We start from the raw sequence: 11611 nt of genomic DNA, 5'->3' as shown, positions 1-11611 counted from the left end.
AAGAGAAAGTATGGAAATAATAAAAAAAATCTAGTTTAGGAAAATTATAGAACCTTCTAAAAACCTCCTAAAACCAGAATAGGAAGTCTCCTGAAAATGTCTGCATGGTCGGGCCCAATAACTGTGCATAGCAAAACAGAGGGCCATGGCTTCACCGAAATCAATAATTAAGTGTAGTTTTTGCAAAGGTCACTCCCATCTTCTCTAATGGTGACAGGTGATGCACTGTATGCGTGATTTATCACCACCTGAGAGTTTTGCTTTTTTGTAAATTTGATTTTTTTTATATTTTAAATCTTAAACCGTGCGTCTAAATCACAAGACATTTTTATCATTAGATTTCTTGTGTCAAGATCTTTAAAACTAGATTTCATGTTAATAGATTTTGATGAAAAAATCAGAAAAACTCAAAATAAAAATAAAATAAGAAACTAGATAAATGAAAACCTGAAGAAGAAAATCTAGAAGCAAAGTTATGCTTCCTTTATTTTTTGTGAAGCACAACTGTGCTTTTCCATTTTGCTTCTCGCGGAAGTACATTCTATGCTTTACCATTTTTGGGAAGCATAAATTGTGCTTTTCCTTTTTAGAGAAACACAGTAGCAATGATTCTCACGAAAAAATCTACTAAAACCTAGCAAAAGCCAAAAAACCAAAAAAAACCCCAAAAAGCCCAATACACATGCAGAAAAAAAAAAGAACCAAAATTTCGATGGTGCGGCAATAACGCAACACATGGGATCGACTGGACACACCACTTTGCGTGCTTATTGGCCCAAAAAAGTAACCTTTGCAGTAACCTGCAAGTGGTACGTTTCGATTAGTGAAATCAATAGTTAAGAAGTGTTCGTTGCAAAGATCACTTCAACTTTCCTGGTTGCGACAAGTGGCGCACATGCAGTGCGTCACTTATCGCAACCTGGAAGTTTTTCCTTTTTTTGTAGATCCGTTTATTCAAAACATTTTATCTCTCCAACCGTGCGTCCAATTCTTGAACCGTTTTTATCATTGGATTCCTCGCATCAAGATTTTCAAAACTAGATCCCATGTTGATAGGTTTTGATAAACTTTTTTTCACGAAAAAAACGGACGAAAAAGAACCGGGAGCATGGGTTTTTTTTCCTTTCCGAAAGAGGCATGGCCGTGATTCTCGCGGAAGCACAACCGTACCTCTCGCGGAAGCAAATCTGTGACTCTCCCGAAAGAAAAAACAGAAAACGCGTTTTTTTTTCGTTTACGAGAGGCACGGTCGTGTCTCTCGGAAATGAAAAAAAACACATTGTTTTTTCATTTCCGAGAGACACGGCCGTGACTCTCGTGAAAGCACACCCGTGCCTCTCGTAGAAGCAAAACCATGACTCTCGCGAAAGAAAAAAACAGAAAACGTGTTTATTTTTCATTTCCGAGAGCCACGGTCGTGACTCTCGCTAAAGCATAACCATGACTCTCGCGAAAGAAAGAAAAAAAACATGTTTTTTCGTTTCCGAGAGGCACGGCCGTGACTCTCGCAAAATCACACCCGTGCCTCTCGCAGAAGCAAAACCGTGACTCTCACAAAAGAAAAAAAGATAGAAAACGTGTTTTTTCCGTTTTCGAGAGGCACGGCCGTGAGTCTCGCTAAAGCACAACCGTGCCTCCGCGGAAGCAAAACCATGACTCGCGGAAGAAAAAAACAAAAAATGTGTTTTTTTCCTTTTCGAGAGGCACGGCCATGATTCTCGCGAAAGCACATCCGTGCCTCTCGCGAAAGCAAAATCGTGACTCTCGCGAAAGGGAAAAAAACAAAAAACATGATTTTTTTTCGTTTCTAAGAGGCACGGTCGCGACTCTCGCAAAAGCACAACCGTGCCTCTCGCGGAAGCAAAACCGTGACTCTCGCGAAAGAAAAAAACAAACTGAAAACACGTTTTTTTCCGTTTTCGATAGGCACGGGCGTGACTCTTGCGAAAGCAAAATCGTGCCTCTCATGGAAGCAAAACTGTGACTCTCGCGAAAGAAAAAAACGTGTTTTTTCGCGCAAAAAATATTTTTTCCAAAAAACTAAGGAAGGCCGTTGAAAAACCAAAACGTCGAAAAACCCGGAAAAAAAACGTTTAGAAAGCCGAAAACGCGTGCAAAAAAAAATCTGAAGGAAACGCCCGGAGCGCGACACGTGGCGAATGGCTAAAAGCGCGCCAAGTAGTGTTGATCGTTGTGAGGCTCCCGAAGAAGCGCTTGTTAACTAATCGCTTCCCTTGATTAGTTCCTCCATGTTGCTCCTCGGTAAATCAGATAGTCGGCTATTCACACATAGGGATGGCGCATTTTGGGCCCGTCCATGTTGCCATTTTATTTTTCTTTTTTCTTCTACGATTTTTGCAAATCTGTGTGGCTTTTTTCTCTTGTTATCTCTTTATCTTTCCAAAATTATCACACTTACTTTCCTTTTTACCTTTTAATTTTACTTTTAAATTTTATTATCAATTTAAATATAAATATAAAATTTTCATCAAAATTTTTAGAATAACTTTGGAGTGCTCGATGATAATTTTTAAATACTCTCTCTATTCCTAAATATTTGTCTTTATAGAGATTTCAACAAGTGACTACATACGAAGCAAAATGAGTGAATCTACACTCTAAAATATGTCTATATACATCCATATGTGGTAGTCTATTTAAAATATCTAATAAGAAAAATATTTAGGAATGGAGGGAGTATATGATTACTATTTATTTTGTTATGTAATGACTATTTTTAACTACACGGTGAATAGTTTATTATATTAATAGATATTTTCTAAATACATGGAAAAATCTGGAAGGCAAATTGGAAAACTATCAATATATGATGAACATTTATCAAAGTATGTGATAACATTTTAAAATGTGAAGTTAACATTTAGTTAATACACAATGATTTTTTTATACATGTTGCACATTGTTTAAAAGTATAGAGTAAGTTTGTATCTACTAATTCAGTGAGGATTTGGTTGCATTGTTCTTTTTTTCTTCGATTCATTCATTTTCTTATCTTGTCAATTGATTAAAAATAATAGTTACATTGTTTAAAAATGATACTTGAGTATAGCACTACTAATTCAGTAACTAGTTCCGAAAAAAATCATGTAAATCATCAAGGACGGTCACTCTTGTTGAAAATATGCCCTAGAGGCAATAATATTTGTATTATTATATTTCCCTATTCATAGTTAAGAGTTTATATTTCATACTATAATTGCTATTGTCCTGGAATATGCGATTCAATGAAAAACTCATATGCACGTGTGAAATGATAAACTGTAAACAATAGGTTCCTAGTCTCGCCTCTAAGACTGGCTCAAGTGTTGTTAGTGATCACGTTTTCCGGATTTTAGAATCGTTAAGTGTAACGATGGCCCTAAAACAACATTGAGGGTATGACGTTAGAAGAACGATCATATTGAATCGACCCGATGCTTGTCTGTTATACTTTATGATTATATCATCTGAAATCATTTGTTATAGCACGTAGTGTTAGCATGTGTTTTAGTTCCTAAGAACATGAGAGTGTCTCGGTCACTTCCTACTAGACGGTGAGCTTTGGGGTTGCTCAAACGTCATCTGTAACAAGGTGATCCTAACGACAACTTTCAGGCTCACCCGAAAGTTTGACAAGTCACTGGATAGCTCGAGAGTGGGATTTGCTCCTCCGACGATGGAGAGATATTCTTAGGGCCCTCTCGGTGTGATGGCATCCATCATCGTTTGGCCAGACACAGATGACTATGTCACGGGGATGCCGTAACACATCAACGAGAAAGAAGAACAAAACTGATAACGGGCGCAACGGCATAGTGAGTATGGTGATGACTCAAGTGGATACCGATGCACACCGGGTTTTGTAAAGTATCACGAAGCAAAGGGTGCATCACATGATAACCAAAGGTTCACTCGAATATCATTCGTGTAATCATAGGGACCGATATGGATGTCCACGGTTCCGCTATCGGTCATTGAACGAAAGAGTTTCGTTCATGCCTATGGTTTACCGAACCTACATGGTCACAAGCTTAAGGTAATCACGATATACTGAGTGTTAGTGGGACGGGAGTGATGATAATATATTTGTGGAATTGTTTCCTTAATATCCGGAATAGTTTCGAGAGGTTCCGGAAGCGTTTCGGGGTCACCGGAAGGATTTCGATGAATATCGGGTAATACCGGGTATTACCTATTAATTATATATATATATATATATATATGTGGAAAATGTTTCCGGGGATGTTAAATTATACTTCCTCTGTTCCTCTTTGTAGTGCGCATTAGCTTTGTGCTAGAATTCCGAATTGTAGTGTGTGCATGCAGCTCCAGGGTGGTATTTGTTGGGTTTCGTAGTAATTTCAAAAAATTCCTATGCTCACGCAAGATCATGGTGATGCATAGCAACGAGAGGGGAGAGTATGATCTACGTACCCTTGTAGATCGACAACGAAAGCGTTTGGTTGATGTAGTCGTACGTCTCCACGGCACGACCGATCAAGCATCGAAACTACGGCACCTCCGAGTTCTAGCACACGTTCAGCTCGATGACGATCCCCGGACTCCGATCCAGCAAAGTGTCGGGGAAGAGTTCCGTCAGTACGACGGCGTGGTGACGATCTTGATGTACTACCGCCGCAGGGCTTCGCCTAAGCACCGCTACAATATTATCGAGGACTATGGTGGAACGGGGCACCGCACACGGCTAAGAATATGATCACGTGGATCAACTTGTGTCTCTAGGGGTGCCCCTGCCTCCGTATATAAAGGTTCAAGGGAGGGGGGCCGGCCGGCCAAGGTGTGGCGCGCCAGGAGGAGTCCTACTCCTTCTGGGAGTAGGACTCCCTCCCTTTCCTAGTTGGAATAGGATTCGTGGAGGGGGGAGATGAGAGAGAGGAGGAAGGGGGGCCGGCCCCCTCTCCTTGTCCAATTCGGACCAGGGGGGGAGGGGCGCGCGGCCCATCTCTAGCCACCTCTCCTCTCTTCCACTAAGGCCCACTAAGGCCCATATACCTCCCGGGGGTTCCGGTAACCTCCCGGTACTCCGGTAAAATCCCGATTTCACCCGGAACACTTCCGATATTCAAACATAGGCTTCCAATATATCAATCTTTATGTCTCGACCATTTCGAGACTCCTCGTCATGTCCGTGATCACATCCGGGACTCCGAACAACCTTCGGTACATCAAAATGCATAAACTCATAATATAACTGTCATCGTAACCTTAAGCGTGCGGACCCTACGGGTTCGAGAGCAATGTAGACATGACCGAGACACGTCTCCGGTCAATAACCAATAGCGGAACCTGGATGCTCATATTGGCTCCTACATATTCTATGAAGATCTTTTATCGGTCAGACCGCATAACAACATACGTTGTTCCCTTTGTCATCGGTATGTTACTTGCCCGAGATTCGATCGTTGGTATCCTATACCTAGTTCAATCTCGTTACCGGCTGTAATACATCATCCCGCAACTAACTCATTAGTTGCAATGCTTGCAAGGCTTAAGTGATGTGCATTACCGAGAGGGCCCAGAGATACCTCTCCGACAATCGGAGTGACAAATCCTAATCTCGAAATACGCCAACCCAACATGTACCTTTGGAGACACCTATAGAGCTCCTTTATAATCACCCAGTTACGTTGTGACGTTTGATAGCACACAAAGTGTTCCTCTGGCAAACGGGAGTTGCATAATCTCATAGTCATAGGAACATGTATAAGTCATGAAGACAGCAATAGCAACATACTAAACGATCGGGTGCTAAGCTAATGGAATGGGTCATGTCAATCAGATCATTCAACTAATGATGTGATCCCGTTAATCAAATAACAACTCTTTGTCCATGGTTAGGAAACATAACCATCTTTGATTAACGAGCTAGTCAAGTAGAGGCATACTAGTGACACTCTGTTTGTCTATGTATTCACACATGTATTATGTTTCCGGTTAATACAATTCTAGCATGAATAATAAACTTTTATCATGATATAAGGAAATAAATAATAACTTTATTATTGCCTCTAGGGCATATTTCCTTCAGTCTCCCACTTGCACTAGAGTCAATAATCTAGATTACACAGTAATGATTCTAACACCCATGGAGCCTTGGTGCTGATCATGTTTTGCTCGTGGAAGAGGCTTAGTCAACGGGTCTGCAACATTCAGATCCGTATGTATCTTGCAAATCTCTATGTCTCCCACCTGGACTAGATCCCGGATGGAATTGAAGCGTCTCTTGATGTGCTTGGTTCTCTTGTGAAATCTGGATTCCTTCGCCAAGGCAATTGCACCAGTATTGTCACAAAAGATTTTCATTGGACCCGATGCACTAGGTATGACACCTAGATCGGATATGAACTCCTTCATCCAGACTCCTTCATTCGCTGCTTCCGAAGCAGCTATGTATTCCGCTTCACACATAGATCCCGCCACGACGCTCTGTTTAGAACTGCACCAACTGACAGCTCCACCGTTTAATGTAAACACGTATCCGGTTTGCGATTTAGAATCGTCCGGATCATTGTCAAAGCTTGCATCAACGTAACCGTTTACGATGAGCTCTTTGTCACCTCCATATACGAGAAACATATCCTTAGTCCTTTTCAGGTACTTCAGGATGTTCTTGACCGCTGTCCAGTGATCCACTCCGGGATTACTTTGGTACCTCCCTGCTAGACTTATAGCAAGGCACACATCAGGTCTGGTACACAGTATTGCATACATGATAGAGCCTATGGCTGAAGCATATGGAACATGTTTCATCTTCTCTCTATCTTCTGCAGTGGTCGGGCATTGAGTCCGACTCAACTTCACACCTTGTAACACAGGCAAGAACCCTTTCTTTGCTTGATCCATTTTGAACTTCTTCAAAATCTTGTCAAGGTATGTGCTTTGTGAAAGTCCAATTAAATGTCTTGATCTATCTCTATAGATCTTTATGCCTAATATGTAAGCAGCTTCACCGAGGTCTTTCATTGAAAAACTCTTATTCAAGTATCCCTTTATGCTATCCAGAAATTCTATACCATTTCCAATCAGTAATATGTCATCCACATATAATATCAGAAATGCTACAGAGCTCCCACTCACTTTCTTGTAAATACAGGCTTCTCCAAAAATCTGTATAAAACCAAATGCTTTGATCACACTATCAAAGCGTTTATTCCAACTCCGAGAGGCTTGCACCAGTCCATAAATGGATCGCTGGAGCTTGCACACTTTGTTAGCTCCCTTTGGATCGACAAAACCTTCCGGTTGCATCATATACAACTCTTCTTCCAGAAATCCATTCAGGAATGCAGTTTTGACATCCATCTGCCAAATTTCATAATCATAAAATGCGGCAATTGCTAACATGATTTGGACAGACTTAAGCATCGCTACAAGTGAGAAGGTCTCATCGTAGTCAATCCCTTGAACTTGCCGAAACCCTTTTGCGACAAGTCGAGCTTTGTAGACAGTAATATTACCGTTGGCGTCAGTCTTCTTCTTGAAGATCCATTTATTCTCAATTGCTTGCCGATCATTGGGCAAGTCAACCAAAGTCCATACTTTGTTCTCATACATGGATCCCATCTCAGATTTCATGGCTTCAAGCCATTTTGCGGAATCTGGGCTCACCATCGCTTCTTCATAGTTCGTAGGTTCATCATGATCTAGTAGCATGACTTCCAGAACAGGATTACCGTACCACTCTGGTGCGGATCTCACTCTGGTTGATCTACGAGGTTCAGTAGCATCTTGTTCTGAAGTTTCATGATCATTATCATTAGCTTCCTCACTAATTGGTGTAGGTGTCACAGAAACAGTTTTCTGTGGTGCACTACTTTCCAATAAGGGAGCAGGTACAGTTACCTCGTCAAGTTCTACTTTCCTCCCACTCACTTCTTTCGAGAGAAACTCCTTCTCCAGAAAGTTTCCGAACTTAGCAACAAAAGTCTTGCCTTCGGATCTGTGATAGAAGATGTATCCAAGAGTCTCCTTTGGATATCCTATGAAGACACATTTCTCCGATTTGGGTTCGAGCTTATCAGGTTGAAGCTTTTTCACATAAGCATCGCAGCCCCAAACTTTCAGAAACGACAACTTTGGTTTCTTGCCAAACCATAGTTCATAAGGCGCCGTCTCAACGGATTTTGATGGTGCCCTATTTAACGTGAATGCGGCCGTCTCCAAAGCATAACCCCAAAACGATAGCGGTAAATCAGTAAGAGACATCATAGATCGCACCATATCTAGTAAAGTACGATTACGATGTTCGGACACACCATTACGTTGTGGTGTTCCGGGTGGCGTGAGTTGCGAAACTATTCCGCATTGTTTCAAATGTACACCAAACTCATAACTCAAATATTCTCCTCCACGATCAGATCGTAGAAACTTTATTTTCTTGTTATGATGATTTTCAACTTCACTCTGAAATTCTTTAAACTTTTCATACGTTTCAGACTTATGTTTCATTATGTAGATATACCCATATCTACTTAAATCATCTGTGAAGGTGAGAAAATAACGATATCCGCCACGAGCCTCAATATTCATCGGACCACATACATCTATATGTATGATTTCCAACAAATCTGTTGCTCTCTCCACAGTACCGGAGAACGGCATTTTAGTCATCTTGCCCATGAGGCACGGTTCGCAAGTACCAAGTGATTCATAATCAAGTGGTTCCAAAAGTCCATCAGTATGGAGTTTCTTCATGCACTTTACACCGATATGGCCTAAACGGCAGTGCCACAAATAAGTTGCACTATCATTATCAACTCTGCATCTTTTGGTTTCAACATTATGAATATGTGTGTTACTACTATCGAGATTCAATAAGAATAGACCACTCTTCAAGGGTGCATGACCATAAAAGATATTACTCATATAAATAGAACAACCATTATTCTCTGATTTAAATGAATAACCGTCTCGCATCAAACAAGATCCAGATATAATGTTCATGCTTAATGCTGGCACCAAATAACAATTATTTAGGTCTAATATTAATCCCGAAGGTAGATGTAGAGGTAGCGTGCCGACCGCGATCACATCGACTTTGGAACTGTTTCACACGCGCATCATCACCTCGCCCTTAGCCAATCTTCGCTTAATCCGTAGTTCCTGTTTCGAGTTGCAAATATTAGCAACAGAACCAGTATCAAATACCCAGGTGCTACTGCGAGCATTAGTAAGGTACACATCAATAACATGTATATCACATATACCTTTGTTCACCTTTCCATCCTTCTTATCCGCCAAATACTTGGGGCAGTTCCGCTTCCAGTGACCAGTCTGCTTGCAGTAGAAGCACTCAGTTTCAGGCTTAGGTCCAGACTTGGGTTTCTTCTCTTGAGCAGCAACTTGCTTGCTGTTCTTCTTGAAGTTCCCCTTCTTCTTCCCTTTGCCCCTTTTCTTGAAACTAGTGGTCTTGTTGACCATCAACACTTGATGCTCCTTTTTGATTTCTACCTCCGCAGCTTTCAGCATTGCGAAGAGCTCGGGAATAGTCTTATTCATCCCTTGCATATTATAGTTCATCACGAAGCTCTTGTAGCTTGGTGGCAGTGATTGAAGAATTCTGTCAATGACGCAATCATCTGGAAGATTAACTCCCATTTGAATCAAGTGATTATTATACCCAGACATTTTGAGTATATGCTCACTGACAGAACTGTTCTCCATTTTGCAGCTATAGAACTTATTGGAGACTTCATATCTCTCAATCCGGGCATTTGCTTGAAATATTAACTTCAACTCCTGGAACATCTCATATGCTCCATGACGTTCAAAACGTCGTTGAAGTCCCGGTTCTAAGCCGTAAAGCATGGCACACTGAACTATCGAGTAGTCATCAGCTTTGCTCTGCCAGACGTTCACAACATCTGGTGTTGCTCCAGCAGCAGGCCTGGCACCCAGCGGTGCTTCCAGGATGTAATTCTTCTGTGCAGCAATGAGGATAATCCTCAAGTTACGGACCCAGTCCATGTAATTGCTACCATCATCTTTCAACTTTGCTTTCTCACGTAACACATTAAAATTCAACGGAACAACAGCACGGGCCATTTATCTACAATCATACATAAACAAGCAAGATACTATCAGGTACTAAGTTCATGATAAATTTAGGTTCAGTTAATCATATTACTTAAAGAACTCCCACTTAGATAGACATCCCTCTAATCATCTAAGTGATTATGTGATCCAAATCAACTAAACCATGTCCGATCATCACGTGAGATGGAGTAGTTTCATTGGTGAACATCACTATGTTGATCATATCTACTATATGATTCATGCTCGACCTTTCGGTCTCCGTGTTCCGAGGCCATATCTGTATATGCTTGGCTCGTCAAGTATAACCTGAGTATTCCGCGTGTGCAACTGTTTTGCACCCGTTGTATTTGAGCGTAGAGCCTATCACACCCGATCATCACGTGGTGTCTCAACACGAAGAACTTTCGCAACGGTGCATACTCAGGGAGAACACTTCTCGATAATTTAGTGAGAGATCATCTTATAATGCTACCATCAATCAAAGCAAGATAAGATGCATAAAAGATAAACATCACATGCAATCAATATAAGTGATATGATATGGCCATCATCATCTTGTGCTTGTGATCTCCATCTCCGAAGCACCGTCATGATCACCATCGTCACCGGTGCAACACCTTGATCTCCATCATAGCATCGTTGTCGTCTCGCCAATCTTATGCTTCCACGACTATCGCTACCGCTTAGTGATAAAGTAAAGCATTACAGCGCGATTGCATTGCATACAATAAAGCGACAACCATATGGCTCCTGCCAGTTGCCGATAACTCGGTTACAAAACATGATCATCTCATACAATAAAATTTAGCATCATGTCTTGACCATATCACATCACAACATGCCCTGCAAAAACAAGTTAGACGTCCTCTACTTTGTTGTTGCATGTTTTACGTGGCTGCTACGGGCTTAAGCAAGAACCAATCTTACCTACGCATCAAAACCACAATGATAGTTTGTCAAGTTGGTGTTGTTTTAACCTTCGCAAGGACTGGGCGTAGCCACACTCGGTTCAACTAAAGTTGGAGAAACTGTCACCCGCAAGCCACCTATGTGCAAAGCACGTCGGGAGAACCGGTCTCGCGTAAGCGTACGCGTAATGTTGGTCCGGGCCGCTTCGTCCAACAATACCGCCGAACCAAAGTATGACATGCTGGTAAGCAGTATGACTTATATTGCCCACAACTCACTTGTGTTCTACTCGTGCATATAACATCAACATATAAAACCTAGGCTCGGATGCCACTGTTGGTTTCGTAGTAATTTCAAAAAAATTCCTACGCTCACGCAAGATCATGGTGATGCACAGCAACGAGAGGGGAGAGTATGATCTATGTACCCTTGTAGATCGACAACGGAAGGGTTTGGTTGATGTAGTCGTACGTCTCCACGGCCCGACCGATCAAGCACTGAAACTACGGCACCTCCGAGTTCTAGCACACGTTCAGCTCGATGACGATCCCCGGACTCCGATCCAGCAAAATGTCGGGGAAGAGTTCCGTCAGCACGACGGCGTGGTGACGATCTTGATGTACTACCGTCGCAGGGCTTCGCCTAA

The sequence above is a fragment of the Triticum dicoccoides genome, chromosome 6A, assembly GCF_002162155.2.
Source record: "Triticum dicoccoides isolate Atlit2015 ecotype Zavitan chromosome 6A, WEW_v2.0, whole genome shotgun sequence".
In the NCBI taxonomy this organism is placed as follows: domain Eukaryota; kingdom Viridiplantae; phylum Streptophyta; class Magnoliopsida; order Poales; family Poaceae; genus Triticum; species Triticum dicoccoides.
Note: the sequence above shows the minus strand (reverse complement) of the source record.